The sequence below is a fragment of the Leopardus geoffroyi genome, chromosome B2, assembly GCF_018350155.1.
Source record: "Leopardus geoffroyi isolate Oge1 chromosome B2, O.geoffroyi_Oge1_pat1.0, whole genome shotgun sequence".
In the NCBI taxonomy this organism is placed as follows: domain Eukaryota; kingdom Metazoa; phylum Chordata; class Mammalia; order Carnivora; family Felidae; genus Leopardus; species Leopardus geoffroyi.
The window spans coordinates 3,459,963-3,485,424 of NC_059332.1; the positions used below are offsets into that span (position 1 = coordinate 3,459,963).

The 25,462-nt window shown below is 47.3% G+C and overlaps 2 non-coding genes across 2 annotated transcripts; both read right to left on the minus strand.

Annotated features, from left to right (window-relative positions):
- Positions 1–3,804: 3,804 nt before the first annotated feature.
- On the minus strand, positions 3,805–3,878 carry TRNAI-AAU. Its single transcript has one exon. It is a non-coding gene; the product is annotated as a tRNA-Ile (tRNA).
- Positions 3,879–25,091: 21,213 nt separating this feature from the next.
- On the minus strand, positions 25,092–25,164 carry TRNAM-CAU. The gene has a single exon. It is a non-coding gene; the product is annotated as a tRNA-Met (tRNA).
- Between the last annotated feature and the right edge of the window lie 298 nt (positions 25,165–25,462).

Genomic DNA, 25,462 nt, shown 5'->3' on the forward strand with positions numbered 1-25,462 from the left:
CTAAAGGCTCTGACATTTTCTGTGCTGGGGGCCGCCCAGGACAGTGACCACTGACTGAGGGGAGGACCGGTAAGGTCAAAGACTGGAGAAGAAAGCGGGTGAGGTGGGGAATTAGCTCAGGCGGTAGAGCGCTCGCTTAGCATGTGAGAGGTAGTGGGATCGACGCCCACATTCTCCAGACTCCGCTGTTTTGACCCAACGCTGGAGCTCACAACTCCACACCTTCCAACCCATTGAATTCACTGAGAAAATATTCGACACTTTGAACCCACTAATTTGGATGCTTTTTCGTACCTTGCCTCTGAGCAAGTTCAAGACCAGCCTTCTTTGGCTCTACCTGTGCGGGGTAAGGAGATCTACAATCAATTTATGACTTGTTTTGTTTCTGCAGAGGAGCTGTGACCCCAAGGGACACATTCGGTTGCTCTTTTTCTCCATTTCTCCTGCAGCTTGGCCCTCCTGACAAGCGCAGGGCAGAGCAGAGTGAGGAAGGATCCAACTTCCTTCTCCGTGGATTGAGATGGTGAAGCCCAAGTGACCAGCAAATACTGGGGAAGACACATGGAAAGCAAACACATCAAGTTGTTTATGAACTCTTGAATGCACCAGGCGAGCTGTGGACGAGGGGCTCTGACCCTAAACAACACGGCATAGACTGTGAGCACCGCACTGAGCGGTAGCCCGCTGCCCCGGTCCACACTGGCCACTGGGGTGCACACACTCCAGAGATCTCCAAAGAGTATTATAAAGGCTTTGAAAACGGAAGGGACCTTGAGGCCACAGCACGTCGAGGGCTGGTTGGTACCTGGAACTTGAACACAAGGCAAAATACCCACAAAAACAAAGCTTCTCTGTAAGATTTGAGTGAGACACAAAGCCTTATAGCATAATATTTAAGTGGCCAGGTTCTCATCCAAAATGATTCAGCATATAAAGAACCAAGAAAGTCTTCAATCACTTGGAGGAGAGAATCAACAGATACCAATATTGAGGTGACACACGTTTTGGAATCATCTGACAAGTACTTTACAGCAGTAATGATTAAATGCTCCAAGAGCCAGGGCAAAAGAGTTCTTTGAAATGAACGGAGTGTTGGAAAATCTTAGCAAATAATCTGAAGGTGTAAATCCAAGTTGAAACTTCAGAACTGAAAAGGGTATGACCCAAAATTATGAATGAAAACACTGGATTGTCTCAATAGCAGAAGGAGATGGCTGAGAAACTTTCGGTCAGTATGAAAGCAGAACAATATTAAGTACCCGATCTAAATGGCAGAGAGCAAAGTGCATTTTAAAAGCTGGACAGAGCCTCAGGGGCAAATAGGAAAATCACAAAGAAATTATATTTAGATCATTGCAGAAGAAGAGGAGAAAGAGGTCATTGAAAAAAGGAAAATCATTGAATTATTAATGGCTGAAGATTCCCCCAAACTTAACTTGAATGGTAAGTTAACGATTCGAAGTATCCCGTGAAAAGTTCTGTATGCGTCTGGTAATTGCTGGACCGCTTACTGACAACATTTAAATAAGCCAAAAGTATCTAGCAAGAGAAACAAAAAGAAGAATGAAAAACAAAGGGAATAGGCCATTAATTAAGTAGTACACTGATAGGCAAACCTATCGAAATATCAGAAAACTAAACGTAAATAATCTCAACATATCAATTAAGAGTCAGATGGTCAGGATGTATTAAAATAGATTTCTCGCGGTAGGAAACTCACTTCAAATATCCTTATAGCTGCGATTAAAAGGTGTATGCAATAACTAGGATTTAAATAAAATTTTGAAAAAGAAAAAAAAAGAAGTTACGTGCAAGATTAAGAGTCATACACAAGACTGAAAGTAAAGAAAGGGAAAAGGTACACCGTACAAGCATCAATCCAAAAAAAGCTGAAGCGGATATATCAGTATCGATAGATTTCAAAGCAAAGCAACGCTTCCAGGTATAAAGAGAAGTGTTACAGAGTTATAAGGTGTCAACTCATCAAAGGAATAACCGTGTATTCCCTAAATGTGTATGCCCCTGGCCACAGAGCTTCAAAACTCATAAACAAAAGCCAATAAATCTGAAAAGAAAAATAGAAAACCCCACAATGATAGTGGCAGATGTCAACACTCCTCTCTCATGCATTGATGGGCCGAGAAGGTAACAAATCGACAGACATAGTGAAGAATTGAACGCCATCCACGATCTAATTGGCCTTATAGAGCAAAATCACGATACAGACATGTTCCCCGGCGAACTGGGAGACCCTGGGCCCTGGGGCCTTGACCCATAGGAGTCAGACCCATAGGAGTGGCCGAAGGTTTCTGGTCTCGTCTTGAGAAGGAATTCGAGGACAGACACGCAGCATGTGGGTCAAGCCACACAAGCAAGAAAGTTTCTTAAAGTGAAAAGCACACTCCGGAGATAGGAGCGGGGGTGAGGGACAGACAGAGAGAGAGCTGCGCGCCCTGGGGTCGGGCTTCCATCTTTTACTGACAGTCGTGAACCAGGGGACAGAATGTTCATTACTTGGGGCTGGGTTCCCACTTTTCCTCCTCTCTTGCTCAGGGGCTTGCTGTCATGGCCCGGCCCTCTCGGGCCCATCTGGTGTGCTGGGGCTTCTCGGGGAGTGAGGCCCCAACAGGCCTCTGGGCACGGCCTCCTCCATGCTGGCCTCCAGGCTTCCTCTTACAGCTAACTAACTGCCTGCTCTGACAGAAGGGCAAAGAGTTGAGAGGAAAGCAAGATCCTATCAAAACTAAGAAATCAAGAGTGGAAGCGTGATATTAACGAGACTGATATTTTAGAGTCAGTTATTGTAAATGTCAGGAAGACTGCTCTGGTGAGACCGGAAGGGGTCACTTCTGGTCCATATTTATCCTTCCCTCTCTTGGGGTCTAAGGCGGTCAGAGTCCTCTCCCTCATCTCCCGGCCTCAGACCGGTCCAACCTTCTAGACTTTCCCTGACTCTGGATCTACTGGACACGCTCTATCCTGATCCTGGTACCTCCACTTGATCCGGGGACACAGAACCATTCTGAATGAGCCTCAGAGATACATTCAGAGAAATGGGACCAGTTGCCATGTCCTGTAGGCCGCCCCCTCACTCGCCCCCCAGGCACTGTGTTGAGACAGCATGGATCTCACAGGCCTGTAAGGTCCATTTGAAGCCCCGGTCACACTCTTTCCTGCTGCCTGCACACATTTCTTTCGTTCTTCAATCATTAATGCAGACTTTTAAAAGCACTTAGCACAAGGCAATAAGCACCCTGCCCCCGATGCATCCTTCCCCTTACAGTCTAATGGGGAAGATGGCTGAACAACAGAGATTCCCAACTTGGTAAACGTCACAAAACAGATGTTTTCCTGGACCTCTGCGAGAGGCAACAGGGGCCAGGTGCCCCCCAGAAGATGGCTTTGGGCCTAACAAGTAGCTGGACGAGCAAAGAGCAGTGAACGTTTGGGCGGTCTGTCGGAGGCACGTCCTCAAGTCCAGTACCCCTGGAGTCAAGTGCCAGAAAAAGAGGAAATAGGAATAAAGAAGGGGGCAGAGGCCAGGGCCTGAGTTGCTCTGAAAGGCTTTACTTACCTGCTCAGGCCGAGGACAGCCCGGCCTAAGTAAGTAGAGCATAAGGAGAGAAATTCACCTGAGGAACCCGGTCGCGGTTGGGGAATCTTTGGACATCCGTCCGCCCTACACCCTGTTCAACATTGATGAGCGGAGGAGGCTGAGCTTCACCTTCTGATGAGCGGAGGAGGCTGAACTTCACCTTCTTAGCCGTTCACGGATTTTTAGGGAGTGGGGACAAAAACCACACGTGGCCCGTACGGGGATCGAACCCGCGACCTTGGCGTTATTAGCACCACGCTCTAACCAACTGAGCTAACCGGCCAGCTGCGCGGATGGGTTTCCTACCCTCAACTAGATGGTAAAGATGAAGATCCAATCGCGTTCAAAGGAAGTTTCCTTTTCAGATTCACCTGGGAGCTTGGAAGACGTTGCGATCCTCGGTTTATTCAAGGCCCGAAATCTCAATTACAATACAGGGCTGCACGAGGCAAGTTCAAAAGTCACCTGCTCGGGTGTCTCGCCACCACCTTATGTGAAAGGCAACCTCAGCCCCCTTCCTGCGTCCTCGGGGGGTGAAGGGTCTCGGGTTTGCTCGCGGAGCTCCCGCGAGGTGGCAATCACCCCCGCTCTCCGCCTGCGCCTCGTGGCTTCGAACGCAGCGCCCACTGTGCTCTCCACCCATTTTCTTCTAGAGGCAGAACTTGAGCTCGTCCCCCCTTTTTCCCTAATTCGGGAAAGCACTCCCACGTTTCTCTTTGCAAAGGTCATTTTGAATAAACACGTCCCATGGCAGTGCTTCGTGACCGCATTTCTTGAAACACGTGACGCTCATGGACACCTGTGCCCAGAAAGACTCAGCTTTGAGGTTCCTTCCGACCGAGGGAGCTCCGCGGACCTCTGCGTGGGACGCGGTTGACCCGAAGACGATCCTGACGTCCCCCCCCCCCCCCCCCCCCCGCCCGGCTGGCCGCTCCTGGCGCAGGAATTCACTGGGATTCCGTTCCGGAAGCTTCTGGGAGGCCGGGTAACGGGGTGGGCCGAGCAGCCCAGGGCCCGGACCGCGGCGCAGGACGCGCGGACGGGCACGGTGGCCCGGCCGCGAATCACCGAATAAATAACGGCGTCTCCACCGGCCGCCTCGCTTTCACGGCAGGTGCGGGGCTTCGGGCCTGGACCTTTGTGCCAGGGGCCCGAGTCTTCGTCAGGCTGTTGGACTTGGCCCTCACGCCTCCCCAGTTCACTTCCCACAGGCTGGCCTGTCTTTCCGCGCCGCTTCCTGAAGCCCGTCCACCAGCCCCGCGTTCGCGCCCTGCGCACCTGTTGCTGCCCGCGTCCGCGCTCTGCACGGCCGAATGTTCCCCGTTGGACAGTGGGGCCCGCCCTTCCTCACCCTCTCCCTGCCCTCCCCCCCTCCTCCCCCCTTCCTCCTCTCCTCTTACCCCTCTCCCTCCTCTCGCTCCTCTCCCCCCCTCTTCCTCCACTTCCTGGATAGACTGTGGGCCTAGCCTCGGGTAGAGGAGGAAAGAAAACAGGGAGGAAAGCTTGGAGGAAATGGGTTGAGGACACGCGTACCCTCTTTGTTGCTTTTGTCCGGTCCAAAGGCCCAATCCCAAACCGGGGAAGGGAAAGATTGGGCAAAGGTAAACACTGCGGAAACGGGCGAGGGCGATGCCGGGTAAGTGTGTTCTCCCATGCGACGGAATCCCACGACTGTTCCAGAATCTCCAGAGAACCCAGCATTTTGCTGCATGTCCTTATCACCACGTTTCCCTGAGAATTTGGCCCGTGAAAGAACAGGACGCAGAGAAGAGCCCTTCCTTCTCCCGGCCTCCAAGCTTTGAACTTGGTCACCAGCCCCAGGGGTCACCCCGCCCCTCCCTCACCCCCCCTCCCCCTCCCCCCCCCTCCCGCGCGGGTCAAACCCCTTGGACCCTGAAAAAAAAAAAAATTGAAACAAATATTTTTGAGTTGTCAGAAAAGCAAACCCAAACACGCTGGCCTGGCCGGGATGTGAGGAAAGGGAACCTTGGTGCGCTGTGGACGAGAGTGCCGACTGGCGCAGCCACTGTGGAAAGCGATATGGAGCTTCTTTTAAAAAAGAGTAGAAATACCATCTGCTCCAGGAATTCCACTTCTGGGTTATTACCCACAGAAAACGAGGACACCAATTTGAAAAGTTATGCGCACCCCTATGTTTTCTGCAACATTATCTACAATAGCCCGACTGTGGAAGCCCGCCCCCGCCCCGTGTCTATCCATAGCTGAGTGGATAGAGAAGGCGTGGTGTATATGTACCCAAGGGAATACTCCTCAGCCATAAAATAAAAGAATGAAACCTTGCCCTTTGTGTCCACGTGTACGGACGTTGAGGGCATTATGTCAAGAGAGGGAGTCACACCATATGACTTCACTTCTACGTGGAATCTAAAAAAACCAAAAGAACAAACAAACAATAGAAGCAGACTCATAAAGCCAGAGAATAAACAAGCGGTTGGCAGAGGGATGGGGTGGGTGGTGACGAAATTCATAAAGGGGGATGACGAGGTACGAACTTCCAGCTATAAAATAAATAGGTCAGGGAGATGAAAAGTACAGCACGGGGAATATAGTGATTGATCTTGTGACGACGTCGTATGGTGACCACACCCATCGTGGGGAGCGCTGAGTGATGCACAGAGTTGTTGAATCACCGTGTTGTGCACCTGAAACTAATAGGAACTTGGGAGTCAGCCACGCTTCAGTCGTAACAGTAATGAGAGTTCTGAGAAAGAAGGGAGGGAGGGAGAAGGAAGGAGGGAGGGAAGGAGGAAGGAAGGAAGGAAGGAAGGAAGGAAGGAAGGAAGGAAGGAAAAGGAAGGGGAGGGAGGGAAAGAAGGAGGGGAAGGGGGGAAGGGAAGAAGGACAGGAAGGAATGAAGGGAGGGAGGGAAGGAGGGTAGGAGAGAGTTAAAGAGGGAAGAAAGGAGGGAGGGAAGGAGGAAGGAAGGAAAGAAGGAAAGACAAAAAGACACCTCCAGCCTGGGGCGCCCGCGGAAACTCCTGGACTGAGGACGCCCCACTCTCAGGTCGGTAGGGAGGCGGTGAGAGAGACTCTGTACCCCTCACCCCGCCCCACCCCCAGCCCCGCAGCCCTAGGCCCGCGGAGGGAGACGGGAGAGAGTCTGGGGCGCCAGGCACGGCCAGGGGGCAGCGACAGCAGTTTGGGGCTCCACCAGAGCGGGGCCTGCGGCTCCGCGCCCCGACGCCCCGCTCTCCCCGCCTCGCTGTTTGCACCGGAGACCCTTTGGGAGATTCAATGCGTATTTTCACCGTGACCGCGCGGCCCTCCTCCTGAGGGGGGAGGACAAACCACTCAGAATCCGCACAAGCCCAGGACTCACTGCACAGGAAAAGTCCCCACCCCAAGCCCAGGGACACAGACTAGGCTCCAACGGTCTTCACTCTGACTTGTTCAGGCCCACCACTCAAGGACCAGACCAAAGGTGAACCAAAGGTGAACCTGGGTAAGTACGCGAGCGCCTCGTGGTCCTCCCACGACCCAGTCCTGCTGATTGAACCAGTGATTCACCTACTTTACAAAGTCGCACTCTTTTTTTTTTTTTTTTAAAGAGAAGCTTTTTTTCAACGTTTATTTATTTTTGGGACAGAGAGAGACAGAGCATGAGCGGGGGAGGGGCAGAGAGAGAGGGAGACACAGAATCGGAAACAGGCTCCAGGCTCTGAGCCATCAGCCCAGAGCCTGACTCGGGGCTCGAACTCACGGACCGCGAGATCGTGACCTGGCTGAAGTCGGACGCTTAACCGACTGCGCCACCCAGGCGCCCCTACAAAGTCGCACTCTTAAATACAGAGAACAATCTGAGGGTTGATGGGGGCGGGGGAGGGGAAAGGGGGAAGTGGGGGGATGGGCATTGAGGAGGGCACTTGTTGGGATGAGCACTCGGTGTTGTATGGAAGCGATGAACCACGGGAATCTACCCCCAAAACCGAGAGCGCACTTTACGCACTGTATGTTAGCCAATTTGGCAATAAATTATATTTTTTAGAAAATCCACCCCATCCCGGCCTAGAAGGATCTTATCAACTTCCGCCCTACAACTGTCTTAGGATTAATAACTCCATCCCCCAAACCCTTCACATCTTCTCTTCTGACCCTGAGTTTAGGCACTCCTGCGACTGCCTGGGGCTCTTTGTTGTTGGCTGATCCCACAATCTGGGTTTCCTGGGATCAACTTGGTTTTTTTTTTTGGGGGGGAGGGAGGGGTTTCTAGACAATGTTGATTCTGATCGCTGCCTCGCACATTTATAAATGAACAGGCATTCTCGCTCCACCATTATGTGATTAATTAACATAAATGAACACCCTTTTCTGATTACCTCTAAACGATTATGACATTCAACTCTCTAAATATCTCTAGAACAGCTCCTACATTCAAGCCCCTCTCCGCTTGGTCTTGGTCTAATGTCCTCAGAGTGTACATCACAAGCCCCAAAGAGAAAAGAAACAAAAATGAGGAAAAGCTGGACTCCATCAAAGTCAAAACCTCTGTGCCTCACAGGGAATAAGAGAGTCAAAAGGGCACAGAATGGGAGGCAGCACTTGCAAAGCACACGTCTAATAAGGGTCTCGTACCCAGCGTAGATCAGAATCAACAGCGAATGATGCCACGCATGCAGATCAGAACGAGGGTATGAATTCCTGCCCTCTACGAACGTGGCAACCTAATAAGAAACTGAGGCAAACCACAATTATGAGACAGTGGAGCTACTGACTGAGCGCGGGGACTCCTGAAACCCCCCCCCCCCCCCCCCACTGAATGCATTGAGGAGTGAAGGAGAGTGTGTAGGGACTGGTGGGGATGGCGGGACTGGTTCAGGCACGTAGAAATAATGCCAAGTCCTGGAGTCGATTCAGCAACTGGTTTGCCCTTGTTTTGAAGAGCTAGAAGTAGTTACGTGTGAATTCTAGTAGGAAAATGATGCTGGAGATATATTCAATGCTGAGATAATAGAGGCAAAAGAATACTAACTTTATGGTGGTAACCGTAGGCAGTCATTCAACACTTCTAAGGAGTGAGTTTTAAAACTAGCTTTGCAGTTGAAAGAGCACCTTGGAGTTGGGTCCTATGAAGAAAACATTGAAGGGGGAAGTCTTGCGGAGACTTAGGTGGGTTAAGAAGCTGTTACTGTATTGCCAATAATGTAGTCAGGTGATCTCAACTAAGATGGGGAAGGGAAACAAGAAAATTAGATAGATAGATAGATAGATAGATAGATAGATAGATAGATAGATAATAGATAACATGCTGTCTTTATGGTGTAAAATGAATGATATTCTAGAGAGCACAGTCTCAACAAAAGTAAATTAGAATAACAAATAGGTATCTGGAAAGTCCCCATATGTCTGAAATGAAACAACATACATCTAAATAATATGGGTCAAAGAAGCAATGTCAAGGCAAGTTAAAAAAAAAAAAAAACATTTGAAATTGAATGTTAGTAAAAATGCAACTTTAGGAAAAAATTTGGAGTGCAGTGAAAATAATGACAAAAGAAACTTTAGAGTTGGAAGTTCTTATATTAAAAAAGAAAAAAGGTTTGAAACCAATAATAAAAGATTTCACCTTGAGAAGCTAGACACCGAAGAGTACATTAAATCCAAAGAAGGAAAGCATAAGAAGCAGAAATTGATATATAAAAAATATAAAATAAGCAATAAAGAAAACTTTTTAAATTTTATTTATCTCTTTGTTTTAATTTAAATTTCAGTTAATTAACATACAGTGCAATATTGGTTTCAGGAGCAGGATTCAGTGATTCATCCCTTGCATACAACACCCGGTGCTCATCACAACAGGTGCCCTCCTAGTACCCATCACCCATCCAGCCCATCCCCCACCCCATCTCCCTCCGTGAACCCTCAGATGGTTCTCTCTATTCCTAAGAGTCTCTTGTGGTTTGTTTCCCTCTCTTCTCCCCCGCCCCCAACGTGTTCATCTGTTTTGTTTCTTAAATTCCACATACGAGTGCGATCCTATGATGTTTTTCTCTGATTGACTTATTTCACTTAGCATAATACATTCTAGCTCCAACCACGTCATTGCAAATGGCAAGATTTCATTCTTTTTGATGGCTGAGATATATTCCATTGTGTGTGTGTGTGTGTGTATACATATAAATGCATATATATATATATATATATATATATATATCACATTTTCTTTATCTGTTTGTCAGTCGATGGATATTTGGGCTCTCTCCATAGTTTGGCTATCATTGAAAATAATGGTAAAGAAAATTAATGAAACAAAATCTGGTTCTCTGAAAATGTCCATAAATAAATAGGCCAATAAAAAAAGAGAGGATGAAATTTTTCGTTAACAAAAGCAGACATCACTTGGAGCGACTGGGTGGCTCAGTTGGTTAAGCATCCCACTTTGGCTCAGGTCATGATCTCACAGTTTGTGAGTTCGAGCCCCACATTGAACTCTGTGCTGACAGCTCAGAGCCTGGAGCCTGCTTCAGATTCTGTGTCTCCCTGTCTCTCTCTGCCCCTCCCCGACTCACACACACACACTCTCTCTCTCAAAAATAAATAAATATTTTTTAAAAGGAGGACATCACTGGAGACACTACTGAGATTAGGAAGAATGATGAAAGGATCTATGCATAATATTAAGGTAACTGGGAATATTATGAAAAACTTTTTGCCAGAAACTACAGGGTTAGGCAAAATGGGAAAATCCCTTTAAAACACAATTTATGCATGCTAACTAGACTTATTGTGCTGATCATTTCACAACATATACAAATGTCAAACCACTATGTTGAACACCTGAAACTAATACAATATGTCAGCTAAACCTCAACAAGAACAAGCAAACAAAAAAAAATAAATAAAAATACAGTTTACTTAAAACACAGTTCACTTAAACATACACAAGAGGAAATAGAAATATTGAAAAGCCCTGTAACTATTAAAGATATTCAACTCATACATTTAAAACTTTCCACAAAGCCACTGAGTATTTTTAAAAATATTAAGCTATTTAATATTTTTGGTATGTTTTCATTCACTGGTATATTTAATTAGGTACTTTTAGAAAAAAAAAGAATATCATTCAATCCAATCTGAACATATTCCAGATAGAAAAGCAGGGAATGCTTTCTGTTTTGTTTTATAAGCACAGCATAACCTGGGCACCAAAAGCAGAGAAAATCCTTCCGAGAAAACTATAGGCCAATATCCCTCATTAACATAGAGGCAAAAATTGTTTTTAAAATATTAATGAATTAAATCCAGCAATCTATAAAAAGGGTCATACACCATGAATTAGGAGACATCGTCTCACGAATGAAAGTTTACTTCAGTATTGGAAAGTCAATCAAATGTAACATATTAGCAGGGCAAAAATATATAGATAATAATCTCATTTGATACAGAAAAAATATTTGAGCAAATATACCATCCATATGACTTTTTAACTCAGTAAACAAGAAATAGGTGCAAAAATGTCTGTTCGTACCATGTCCATTCTACATCTTACTGGAAGCCCCAACCAGTGCAAACCAAACAAAACCAAACAAAACAAAATTGGAATGAATGAATGAATGAATGAATGAATGAATGAGTGAATAACACATATTTTAAAAGAAGACATAAAACCATATTGATTTACACACAACATAATCAGCTACACAGAAAATCCTCATACATCTACAAAAGTTAGCATTATATCTATAAGTAAATTTAGGTCACAGATTACAACAATAATATAGAAACATTAATTGTATTTATATATATACTGGCAACAAAGAATTGAAACATTAAGTGAGCATTTTCAATTACAATCAATAAAATACGTAGGGATACATTTAACAAGATGCACAAGACCTGACCATAGAAATTTACAAAAATTGGAAAATTCAGTATTACTAAGATGTCAGTTTTTTCTGAGTTGATCTAGAAATTCAATAAAATACTAACCAGTAGGGGCGCCTGGGTGGCTCAGTTGGCTGAGCGTCTGACTTCAGCTCAGGTCATGATCTCTCAGTTCGTGAGATCGAGCCCTGCGTCGGGCTCTGGTGCTGACAGCTCAGAGCCTGAAGCCTGCTTCAGATTCTGTGTCCCCCTTTCTCTCCAACCCCACCCCTGCTTGTGCTCTGTCTCTCTCTGTCTTTCAAAAATGAATAAACATTAAAAAAATTTAAATACTAAGCAGTAACTCAATAGCAGGAGTTTTTGTAGAAACTGACAAGCTGATTCTGAAGAACGTAGAATAGCCAAAATAATTAGGAAAAGAAAAACAAATGTAGAGGAATTATACTACATGATTTCAAGATTTTATATTATAAAGCTATAGTAATCAAAATATTGGAGTACTGCCATACTTACATAGATTAATGGGAAAGGACAGAATGTCCAGAAACAGACCTACACATCTTGATTTATGACAGACGTAAAATGTCATTTAATGGGAGAAAGGAAAGGTTTTTCAAACATGGTCCTTAGCAACTGGATAAACGTATGGAAAATATGAATCTCCATTCTTATCTTGCACTTAATACACAAAACAAAATCAAAATCAAAATCATTCATATACAGTACATGAAATTTAACACTAAAACTATCAAATGTGTAGAAGTAAACAAGAAAAAAACTCTGCATGTAATTAATGTAGAAAAAGCATTCTAATCAGGGACCCAAAGATCATGAGCCGTTAAAAAAAAAAATTGGATTTCATAAAATTGTTAAATGTTTGCTTTCTTTTTTTTAAGATTTTTTTTTTAAAGAAATTTCTATGCCCAACATGGGGCTCAAACCCACAACCCTGAGAACAAGAGTCACATACTTCCCTGACTGAGCCAGCCAGGCACCTCTTAGATGTTTGCTTTCTAAAACACAATATTAAGAAAATGCAAAGTCAAGACAAAGACTTGAGAAAAATATTTAAGATACTTTTATATGTGAACTTATTTATTATATACACAAGCTATAACATAGGACTTGTATTGAAAATATAAAACATACTCTTCCCACTCAGTGATATAAGGACAGACACTCAGTAAGCATAAAGGCACAAAAATTCAAGCACGAATTTCATAAAATAAGACGCAAACATGAGCAACAGTCACATTGAACGGTGTTCAGCAACACTGATCTTCAGGGAAATGCAAAGTAAATCCGAATGAAAATTAAAACCCCTACATATAAAGGAAGACGACTGACAACATCAAACATTGCCCGGATGTGGGGAAATTGAAACTCTCACACACTGGTGGTTGCAGTGTAAATTTGAGCTCCCAATTTGGAAAAATATTTGACAGTCGACGATGAAGTGAAACATATGCTTAAGATATAACCAGGCAATTCTCTTCCTAAATATTTAAGTGAAATAAAACCATATGCCTGCCAAAACATTTTATATGAATTTTCATTCCTACTAGTCTGTCTGTCATCATCAAGTGTTTGTAGCAGTGCTACTGACAATAGCCCAAGTATGGAAAGAGCCCAAATGTCCATCGATGGATGAATGGATAAAGATGTATTATATATATACAATGGAGTATTACTTGGAAATCAAAAAGAATAAAACCTTGCCATTTGCAACTATGTGGATGGAACTGGAGGGTATTATGCTAAGTGAAATTAGTCAGAGAAAGACAAATATCATATTATTTCACTCATATGTGGAATTTCAGAAACAAACGTCTGTCACGGGTAAGTGAATAATAATCAAGTGTCTGTCACGGGTAAGTGAATAATAATGTTTCAGGCATATTCACACAATGGAAGAGTAGTTGGCGGTAAAGAATGTACATCCGATACGTGCAATAATATGGATGAACCCTCCAAAACACGTGGGGTGAAAAAAATGTATGAAATTCAAGAACAAAATTCATCCACATTGACAGAAATCAGTCCAGTGGTCTCATGCAGCTATAGTGGAGGCGTGTGTGGGAGGTTAATGGCAAAGGGTCCTGAGGGAACTCTGAGATGATGGATGTTTGGAGCTGAATTGTAGTTCCCCCAAAGACATGGGTTGAGGTCCTACCCCTCAGTGTGTGAAAATGTGACCTGACTCGGAAATAGGGTTGTTCCAGAAGTAATCGAGTTAAAATGAGGTCTTGAGGTGAGCCCTAATCTGATCTGACTCGTGTCCCTACCAAAGGGGGAGATTTGGACATGGAGAGACACATGCCAGGAGGGAGGCCATGTGAAGGCACATGAGCGGAAGACGGTCCGGTGGCTGGAGTGGGGCGTCTACTGGGGAGACAACTCCTAGGATTGCTGGCAAATACCAGAAGCTTGGAGAGGCAAGGAAGGATTCTGCCGAGAGCCATGAGAGAGAGCACCGCCTGACGGAGACCTTGACTTCAGACTTCTAGACTCTAGAGCTAAGACCATAAATGTTTGTTTTAAGCCATCCAGTTTTTGGCATTTTGTTATGGTGGCCCTAGAAAACCCATACAATGAAACTGCTCTATAGCTTTTTGTTTTCCTCCTTTCTTTTTATTTTTTATTTTTAATTTTTCTTCCTTCCTTCCTTCCTTCCTTCCTTCCTTCCTTTCTTCCTTCTTTCTCTTTCATTCTTTCATTCTTTCCAAGTTAGTTAACATACAGTGTCATAACATTATAACTTTTCACTTAGCATAATACCCTCCAGTTCCATCCACATAGTTGCAAATGGCAAGATTTTATTCTTTTTGATTTCCAAGTAATACTCCATTGTATATATATAATACATCTTTATCCATTCATCCATCGATGGACATTTGGGCTCTTTCCATACTTGGGCTATTGTCAGTAGCACTGCTACAAACATTGGGGTGCATGTGCCCCTTTGAAACAGCACACCTGTATCCCTTGGGTAAATACCTAGTCATGCAATTGCTGGGCCGTAGGGTAGTTCTATTTTTTTTTTTTTTTTTTTTTTTTTTTTTTTGAGGAACCTCCATACTGTTTTCCAGAGTGGCTGCACCAGCTTGCATTCCCACCAACAATGCAAAAGGGTTCCCCTTCCTCTGCATCCTTGCCAACATCTGTTGATGCCTGAGTTGTTAACGTTAGCCATTCTGACAGGTGTGAGGTGGTATTTTACTGTGGTTTTGATTTGTATTTCCCTGATGATAAGTGATGTGGAGCATTTTTCCATGTGTGGGTTGGCCACCCGGATGTCTTCTTTGGAAAAGTGTCTACTCATGTCTTCTGCTCATTTCTTCACTGGGTTATTTGGGTTTGGGGTATTGAGTTGGTAAGTTCTTTATAGATTTGGGATACTAACCCTTTACCAGATATGTCATATGCAAATATCTTCTTCTATTCTGTTGGTTGCCTTTCAGTTTTGCTGATTGTTTCCTTCGCTGTGCAGAAGCTTTTTATTTTGATGAGGTCCCAGTAGTTCATTTTTGCTTTTGTTTCCCTTGCCTCCGGAGACGTGTTGAGTAAGAAGTTGCTGCGGCCAAGGTCAAAGAGGTTTTTGCCTGCTTTCTCCTTGAGGATTTTGATGGCTTCCTGTCTTACATTGAGGTCTTTCCTCCATCTTGAGGTTATTTTTGTGTCTGGGGTAAGAAAGTGGTCCAGGTTCATTTTTCTGCATGTCGCCGTCCAGTTTTCCCAGCACCACTTGCCGAGGAGACTGTCTTTATTCCATTGGATATTCTTTCCTGCTTTGTCAGAGATGAGTTGGCCATATGTTTGTGGGTCCATTTCTGGGTTCTCTGTTCTGTTCCGTTGATCTCAGTGTCTGTTTTTGTGCCAGTGTCATACTGTTTTGATGATTACAGCTTTGTAGTATAGCTTGAAATCCGGGACTGTGATGCCTCCAGGTTTGGTTTTCTTTTTCAGGATTACTTTGGCTATTTGGGGTCTCTTCTGGTTGCATACAAATTTTAGGATTGTTTGTTCTAGCTCTGTGAAGAATGCTGGTGTTATTTTGATAGGGATTGCGAAACTGTTCTATATTTTAATTGTGGTGATGGTTACATGTGCGTATACCTTGTCAAAATTCATTGAACTACACACTTAAGATGTCTGCATTTTACTGCCTATAAATTACGCTTCAATCGTGTTGATATTTTGTAAACCGGCACCACGATATGGACCACCGTAAAATAAATCACCATAAGTGAGTCCCCCAGGCCAGCTACTTCTTTAAAAAAAAGAGTTCTAGACTCAATGGTCTAAAAGTCAGTAGAAAAGCAAGCGCTCCAGACTCCAGGAGAAACAGGTGACAGCAGGTCTCACCTCCTAATGGAGAAGCCATGAATAGCTCAGGTAACAGATGAAAGATGAATTATTTGAAGGAACAATAAGTGGAAAGATGCTAGGGTTTGTCGCCCGGGTGTGGGGTGGGGTGCAGGAGCGCTTCCAAGCGCTCGGAGCAGGCATGCTAGAGAGGGACCCCCGTGCTCCCCGCTCCGACCGCAGGGCGCAGGGGAAGGGGGGGTGGGGGTTGGGGGGGGGTGCTTCCCGCGGGCCTTTGCTCCTGTCCTCCCCCCGCGCGCAGGGCAGGTCGGCGCCTCCCGGGTCCCAGGCTGTGTTCTAGAAGCCGCCTTCCGGCTCCGCCCCGGGGCGGTGCAGCTTCCCGAGGGTCCGAACCACCTGGAAACTAGAAAGTGGGACTGGAATGGAATTCGCCTCAAGGTCGTAAAACAGGCTGAACGACGCAGGCGCCAGGGGGAATTAGCTCAAGTGGTAGAGCGCTCGCTTAGCATGCGAGAGGTAGCGGGATCGACGCCTGCATTCTCCACTTTTGCTCGCGGGACGTCCCCACCCCCAGAGCAGTTTCTGCAGAACCCAAGGAATAAGTCATTCAAAATTCTCATTCTTGTTAGCTTCTAAGGAGTCTGAAAGTATGCTTTCTATTTTTCTCTAAGATGCACATTTGAGAATTAATACTGTGTTTGTGCTTATGTTTACTCGTTTAATGATATTGTCTAAAATTATTTTGTGTATCAGTTTTATGTGTCAACATATGATTATATATATCAGGTGTGTATATGACAGTATAGGACATTTGAGCTCCTATATCAGCGTTAATATTGATGGCTAAAAATGGGAAATTTGGACATGATGTACCTCAAGGTGAGGCACACAATACCTACCAAATTTTACTGTTAAGGTATTTGAACCTGAAGCTAAGGGAACCTCTGCCTCTAACTACCAGTTGGCAGGAAATAGAGCAAGTCAAGACACATGTCAAGGGACACCACAAAGAGGCAATTGCATAAATCCACAAGGTGGGAAATTACGTAGGATAAAAGACCCAGCTTCTTTACCAAGTCCATTGGCACGAACCACTACTCTGTATGACTCTGGCATAGTGGATGCATGTTGTTATTTGTCAAGACCCATAGAACGTATAACCCGAATGTTAACTATGGACTTCAGTCGCTCATCGTAATATTGATTCACCCATTGTAACACATGTGCCAGACTAATGGCAAATGTTGCTAACAGGGGATGGGGCGCCTGGGTGGCTGGGTCAGGTAAGCATCAGACTTTGGCTCGGTCACGATCCCACAGTTCTTGGGTTCAAGCCTCGCATGGGGCTCTATGCTGACAGCTCGGAGCCTGGAGCCTGCTTTGGATTCAGTGTGTGTCTCTCTCTCAAACACTGAATAAACATTGTAAAAAATTTTAAATATATATACATAGGGGAAACTATGGAGGAGCAAGGGTAATGTTGTCTATCGGAAACAATATACTTTCCACTCAAAAATTGTTTTTTAATCTAAAAGTGCTGTAAAAAATAAAGTATATTAGCTAATTAATAATCATTTAAAAAGAAAAACAAGGGACCTTCTATAGCTGAAAAGAGACTTAAAACATTAAAGAAAGTGTGGATTTTACTTGGTGTCTTAGTGACCTGTGAAGGGAGATGGTATTTGCGACGGAAGTCTGAAAAAAATGTACGCGCAGGCGTCAAGTTCTCCTTGGCGTAAAATTCCCCGATTCCACTCTCAAGAAATTGGCACATTTTCATTCTGACCTCTACTGCCAAATTCCGGAAGGAGAAATGTGCGTGGATCCCAACCTTCCTTCAGCCCACAGCCGACGACAGGCTACTTGCGTGTGGCATCTCATGTACACTGCTTTTATTCAGGCCGCTGCGATCTCCTTAAAGTTGTAAAATCCAATAGGAATTTCTACATTTTTTCTTCCTGAGGGCTACAGTTTTTGAAATTCTCTCCACCCTGCCCCATCTCTTCCTGGGATTTGGATAGCGCCAGCTAGCTCTCCTGGAACTCTCCAGTGGTCTTCGTGTCCTCACCTTTTCTCTCTATCTCTGTGAATATTCTTTGAGGTTCTGTCCTTGGGCCGCTTCTTATCTCGAGCTAATTTGCCTGGGTGGGGGACGGTTGGATCTGTGACCGTTCTTACCTTATATGTAAATATTTCTACAAATGTGATCCCCTTCTCACCAGGAGGTTCAGAACTATTATTACCTTATACCTGTGCTATCCGACAGAAATAGGCATCGTACATATAATTTTAAATGTTCTAGTAGTCACATTCAAAAGCAAACAGAAACGGGCGCCTGGGTAGCTCAGTGGGTTAAACGTCCAACTCTTAATTTGGCTCAGGTCGTGATCTCAGGGTGAGTTCGAGCCCGGTGCAGAGCCTGCTTGAGAATCTCTCTCTCTCTCTCTCTCTCTCTGCTCCTCCCCTGCTCACTCGCTTTCTCTCTCAAAAAATAAACTTAAATTAAAAACACACACACAAACAGAAACAAGTGAAAATCCCAAATATTATCAGTTCAACAACTAATCAATATAAAAATTATTTTTTTTAATTTTTTTCAATGTTTTATATTCATTTTTGAGACAAGACAGAGCATGAGCAGGGGAGGGGCAGAGAGAGAGGGAGACACAAAATTGGAAACAGGCTCCAGGCTCTGAGCTGTCAGCCCAGAGCCTGACACGGGGCTCCAACCTGTCAACCCCAAGATCATGACCTGAGCGGAAGTTGGCGATCAACCGACTGAGCCACCCAGGCACCCCAGTATAAAAATTATTAATGAGATATTTTGCACTCTTTGCCTCATACTAAGTTTTTGAAACCTGATGTAGATGTTACGCTTCTGGCGCATCTCATTTCATAGCACATTTCGAATACTTGATAACCACACGTCACTGGTGGCTCCAGTATTGAGTTGTACAGCCCCATGTGGTTTATTTCTCTTCACTTCAATTACAAACACTTTCTCTATTCTGGAGGGCCATCTCCCCTGAGTTCCAATTTTCGTCCATAATCCCTTACTGGTTATCTCTACTCGCACATCCCATGAGTATTTCAGAACTCACAGGACCTGGCAAGAACCTAATCGTTTCTCTCCCCACATCTGCTTTAGTGAAGAATATCCAGTCTTGGGAGGAAGCGCGACCATCTGCACAATTGCCCAAGCCAGAGAGCTAAGGACCTCTCCTTCCTTATCATCATCTGCATTCAGTTTTCCACCAAATTCTGCCAATTCTACCTCTCCGTCTAAATTAGGAACATTAGCTCCTCGTAATCTTCCCTTTGAGTAACCCAGGGAATGTTGCCTCGGGGTCATTGGCATTACTCTTCCTTCTGCTTGAAGACTTGGGAGTCTTGGCCTTCTTGACTCTTCACATTGTTGAGGCTCACCTCAAGATCATCCCTCAGAGCACTTTCCCCTGAACCCTCAGTGCTTGCTTCCATCGTCTCTGAAACTACCTAGTTTATGATTTTGTATTTTTGTCTCCCCATACAAGGATGTATGACTTAGGTCTGTCTTGGCTGTGACTGAATCCCCAAAACGCATAGCTAATGTGGAGCCCCAGGGGCTAACAGCTGAGGTCAGCCCTCATGAAATGTCTGCTCAAGGGAAAAATGAGTCTCATTGGCTGCCAGTGCCCTGCCGGGTCCACCAAGGTGATGCCCTAATGCGCCTTCTGACCTTCGAGCTTAACTTTCACTTCTTTCCAAGCCATCTTTTGCAGGAGCACCACAGCTGTCTTTTGAAAAACGCAGATTTGGTCATGTCACAGTTACTTCCGCCTATAAGAAAGTGTCCAGAGCCCCTCATCCTCTGAACGGTTAGCCCACTCTCCCCTCTATGCAAGTTAACTGCTTGTTAGTCCCCCTTCATTCCAGGTGATTTCGTTCCCCCGGCCCCTTGCCTGTGCCTAAAACGCCCATTTCTAAGTTAGCCGTTTGGCTCCTTATCCAATACAATGTAATTACAGGAGCGATCGTGAGAAGAAGAGGAAAGGAAGGGGAAGAACAGGAACAGATGGTTTCTTTTTTACATTTTCTGATTAGGACAAAGTGCAAGTTCAAGTTATGACTGCCCAAAGTTCAGCTTCTAAGGGGAAAGGGACAGAAAAGGAAGCCAGAGGCCTCTGATCACACGGCGCCGGCTCAGAGGACTTGATGTCAAGGCCACGGGGCAGAGTGTGTTTGTGGCCACGAAGAACACAGCAAGTCAGTTTTACTTTATTCTTTATTCATGTGTATTCAGTTCTATTTTTCCTTCCCTTTCATTTTGAGGTGCAAGTGTTTGGAACTATTTCGCTCTGTCAGTAGCCAGGGCTCTGTCTACTCTTGGCTGAGAACCTCCTCTCCCCCGCGCAGCCCCGGCCCCATGGCCCCCACCCTCTGCAGGCAGATATGGGCTCACCTCAGACAGAGCTGTGCAGGGCCCCCGGGGCCACTCTTCCCCCAGGACTAGACCCTGGGTCGGGCCTGAGATGCTGTCTGGGACTGGATGGCCCACGGGTTGGAGGAGGCGTGCCGAGTTCCTGGTCTTACCAGGCTTCTGTGGGTGGGAAGGCTCAGAGAAGGCTGTGAAAGGGAAAAGGGGAATGTTTCCTGGAAAGAAGACAGAAAGGCCAGGGCTCTTCCAGGCACAGGAGCAGTGGGAGTGGAGGGTCTCCAGGGGCAGGGGGAGCAGGGGTGGGGGCAGAATATCTTTTACCTTTCTTGCCGTAACCCGGACACCTACATGTTTCTGAAGCTTGGCTTTCTTCTACCCACCAGCAAGGAGCTCTACATTTTCCCTGCTCCAAAATGTGCCTGTAAACACGGTGGGCCATTTGAACAGGTGGCGCCTTCCCGGAGAATGGTCTTTCCTGTAAGTGAACGTCAGTGTCTAGGAAACCTGGTATATTTTTCCTCACTGGCCGCGAAGGGTCAGTTCGCTTCCCTCCCGATCTCGTACCGCACTCATGGAAGGCAATGTGGCCAAATGTATCAAAATTAACTCAGCGGCTGCACGTCTAGGATTTCATGCTACAGACACTCTTACCTGTGCCAGGAAATGCGCATAAGAAAAGAACTGCAGCTTTGTTTGCAACGTCATGGGACTGGAAACACCCTAAAGACTCATCAACAGGAGAACAGTTAAATACAATACAGTAACTGCTTACAACCGAATCTCTGGTGGGCTTAAAAAGGGGGGGAAAGAGCACAAGAGGAAAAATAAAGCGATCCAAGGTCCACTGATAAAAGCGGCTTTTCACAGCACCAACAGCAAGAACCGGATACGTAAAAATACACTTAGGTTCACGGATACTTTCTTGTACATTCCTTAGGTATCTTAGGAAATACACATGAGCGTTTGCTAACTTTAATTGCATTTGGGGCAGGGACTTGAACACTGGGAACGCCAGCGCCCTTTGGAAAACCTCTTGAATATTGAACTGTGTTCATTTGTTACCGATTCAAAAACTACATAAAATTTAAGAGTAAGGGGCGCCTGGGGGGCTCAGTCGGTTAAGTGTCAGACTCTTTTCTTTTTTTTTTTTTTTTTTCAACGTTTATTTATTTTTGGGACAGAGAGAGACAGAGCATGAATGGGGGAGGGGCAGAGAGAGAGGGAGACACAGAATCGGAAACAGGCTCCAGGCTCTGAGCCATCAGCCCAGAGCCTGACGCGGGGCTCGAACTCCCGGACCGCGAGATCGTGACCTGGCTGAAGTCGGACGCTTAACCGACTGCGCCACCCAGGCGCCCCTCTTTTTTTTTTTTTTTTAATATTTATTTATTTTTGAGAGAAAGACAGAGTGCGAGCGGGGGAGGAGCAGAGAGAGAGGGAGACACAGAATCCTAAGTGTTGGACTCTTGATCTCGGCCCAGGGCATGATCTCGCGGTTCGTGGGACTGGGCTCCACATCAGGCTCGGTGCTAGCACCGAGATTCTCTCTCTCCCTCTTTCTTTGCCCCTGCCCTGCTTGCTTGCTCTCTCTCAAATAAATAAATTTAAAATTATTACAAAGAAAAGAATACAAGTAAGGTAACTGCCCCAACCGTCTCTACGCTTTTCGGTTTTTCAAGAGGAAAAACAAAAGGCAGACGTGAATTCGTTGTATTCTTTAGCCCCAGTCCCGCTGATGCCACGTCTTTGCTCTCGCTGTGCCCAAGGCTGAGAGCCGGGGTCACAGGGGGGAAACTAAAGCAGAAAGCCTCACTCCTTCCCACGGGGCTCCGATGGCCTGAGGGCCGGGCGGGGGTCCTCGGCCAGCCCACCAGATGCCCACGGGAGGGAACGAGTGTAGGCGGGCAGAAACCTCAAAGCTAGCGTGTATCTCCCTACTGCTCAAGCCCTCTGTGTGGGACGATCAAACAGTGCCAGCTGGGGGGAGGGATTGAAGGGAGGTAACGGAATGTGGCCGCTGTGACACCTGCCCCCCCACACCCCACCCCCACCCCCACCAGATGGACCTTCAGCCCTGCGTGTACCCCGGCTGCTAATCCCACACCTGCCATTCCCTCTGGAGATAATGCCCTCGCGTCCCCCAGTCTCAACCCTTGGACGGGGGGGGGGGGGGGGGGTCCCTCCTGCAGATCTTCCCGGCCCTGGATCAAGTCTCTGTCAGCCTGTCCCCAAAGCTCAGTGGATCACTCTTTTAATTGAGTCATCTAAATAGCATATTCAGGGGCGCCTGGGGGGGCTCAGTGGGTTAAGCCACCGACTTCGGCTCAGGTCATGATCTCACAGCTCTTGGTTCAAGCCCAGCGTCGGGCTCTGTGCTGACAGCTCAGAGCCTGGAGCCTGCTTCGGATTCTGTCTCCCTCTCTCTCTGTCCTTCCCCCGCTCACACTGTCTGTCTCTGTGTCTCAAAAAAGGAATAAATATTTAAAAAATGAAAGCTGAACCTTGATTTCATTCGACCGATTATTTTGTTCAGCAACTTAAAAAAAAACCAGCCAGCAACAGCAACAAAACCCACCACATTCCTTTTTATGTCTAAAGGACAGCATGTTTAATTGGCGTTTTAAACTTAAAAAAAAAAAAAGTGCTTATCTTGAATTACATATAAATGACCATTTTTCCTGTGTACAGGGTTTTCCCACTTACCCCTGGACTAGGCACCCCCGGGGCCAGAGGTGCCAACACAGCGCCGGGAGTGGCTTCCCCCCAGGCCACCTCCCAGTCAGCCACAGCAGTTGATGATCCTAACTTTTGACAAAACAGAAGGCGATTCTGGAATACCCGGATGAACGAACAGGGCGGTGCCTGAGGCGGTCTTCCCCAGTCGGGACAGGTTCAGGTCCCCATGAACCTGGGAGCTGCGCCCTGTGATGGAGACAAGAGAGCCATTGGTTGTCCTCACGCCCTTGCCCCCGGCACTCTCCGGGATGTTAGGCAGTTATTCAGTCCTCACTTCACCTTGGTGGCCTGAAAAGTGAAGGGGTCCGAGAGACGTGATAATTTCTTACGCTCCAGGGGCGAAGCCTTTCTCAGGACCTCCTCATGGCCTCAGCATCACCCTCAGCAATCTCGGGGTTTGGGCTCCTATTGGAAAGGAGAAAACGTCGTGAGAAAGCGCCCAGAGGCAAGGACTGTCCCACTGCTGCGTACCTCTGAGTGAGTCCCCTCCCCCGGCAGGCTAGGCCCCAGTAAGTTCTGAGAACGGGTGGGGTGGAATTGCTTTCTCGCTGGCAAGTTTTTGCACGTTTGTTTCCATCTCCAGGAGCCTCTAGGGCAAAAGGGGGAACAACTAGGTGGGTTCTGTGTGTGGCACAGAGAATGGCCTCTTTCCTGAAGCTAGGGCCCCTGACTGGCATTGCACTTGAAACAGGGAGGCCGGGCGGGTGGTGATGGGATCCCAGGCAGGTGGGTAAACGCTTCTTTAAGGACACACTTCCCAACACTGTGTTTCCTCCTTTCTTCCTGCGTGAATTCAGTGTCTATAAAGTCCACTGGGCGTCGTAACCTCCCGTGGCCTTGACCCTCCGGCACCCTGCAGCCCGGGGCGCGAGCCATGGCCTGTTCTGAGACTTGCTGGCCCCTCTTCCTTCCTTCCTTCCTCCCTTCCTTCCTCCCTCCCTCCCTTCTTTCCTTCCTCCCTTCCTTCCTCCCTCCCTCCCTTCTTTCCTTCCTCCTTTCCTCCCTCCCTCCCTTCCTCCCTCCCTCCCTTCTTTCCTTCTTTCCTTCTTTCCTTCCTCCCTCCCTTCCTTCCTCCCTCCCTTCTTTCCTTCTTTCCTTCCTTCCTTCCTCCCTCCCTTCTTTCCTTCCTCCCTTCCTTCCTCCCTCCCTCCCTTCTTTCCTTCCTCCTTTCCTCCCTCCCTCCCTTCCTCCCTCCCTCCCTTCTTTCCTTCTTTCCTTCCTTCCTTCCTCCCTCCCTTTCTTTCCTTCTTTCCTTCCTTCCTTCCTTCCTCCCTCCCTTCTTTCCTTCCTCCCTTCCTTCCTCCCTCCCTCCCTTCTTTCCTTCCTCCCTTCCTCCCTCCCTCCCTCCCTTTCTTTCCTTCTTTCCTTCTTTCCTTCCTTCCTTCCCAGGTCAGCCCCACGTAAAGCCGGGTCCGGTTGGCCGAGAGGTGCTGGCCGCCCTACGGTCAGGTGCTCCCGCCGCGGGAACCGGAGCCGCCTGGCGCGCGCCCGGCCGACACCCAGCGCCCCCGCGCGGCCGGACCTCCGCGCTCCCCGCGCACGCCCCTTGCCGCGCGCTCCCTCGCGGTCCACGCGCAGTCCGTGGGAGTGCCCGGCAAGCCCTCGCCAGCTCCGCCGCGGGGGGAGCCAAACGCGGAAAAAAGGCAGAAAGACGCAACTGACTACGCTTCCAAGACGTCCGGGACCGCCCGGTCTTCTGCGCCCGTGACCCTGAGAACGGGAAAAGCAGCCGAGCGCCGTGCCCCTGTGCGCCGGGACGCAGCCCTGCGGGCGGCCGATCGCGAGGTCGCGGGTCCCCACGGCGAGGGCGCCACAGGCCCGCGCGGCGATGTCGGGGGAGGGCAGCGCCCGCGGGTCCCCGCCCGTCCCGGCACGTGCCGCGGGCCGTCCCCGCCCGGTTTCTCGGGACACGCGGGCGCCCGAGCCTCACCCGTCCCCGGGCCCGCACCTCCGGGACGCAGCCGTGGGGTGCGGGTCGGATGGGGACCCGTGCGCTCGCTGTGCGAAAGCGCCGCATCTCAAGTGGCGCCACCCTCTGGATTCAGGACGGGAGACGCTACGTCCCAGCTCTCCCAGGATGCTCCAACACCTCACCCCTAAAAGGGGGTTAAGGTTACCACCTGCGGTGAAAACGAGGGGGGGGGGGGGGGGCGCACGCTTCCGCGCAAAAACACTTGCCCTCTCTGAGGCTCGAACTCAGGACCTTCAGATTATGAGACTGACGCGCTGCCCACTGCGCTAAGAAGGCAACGGGAACCAGGCTCCGGTTAGACCTTAAAAGAATCATCTGATTCCTGGAAACCATGATGTGCCCACCGAACACTCGTGTTTGACCTTTGGGGGGTGTTTTCCGTCTTCCTTTCTGTTCATCTGGATTGTCTTTCCCTCGGAGACATGAATGAATTTTTGACCGTCCACAGTCTCCTCTGTTGGGAGTAGTAGACTCACTAAATAGTTGAATGAATACCTCCCGAATATGTCCATAGTCTACACTTTTCTGTCCATCGAAATCTGCATTTCCACGTATGTCACCCGAGATACTCCCC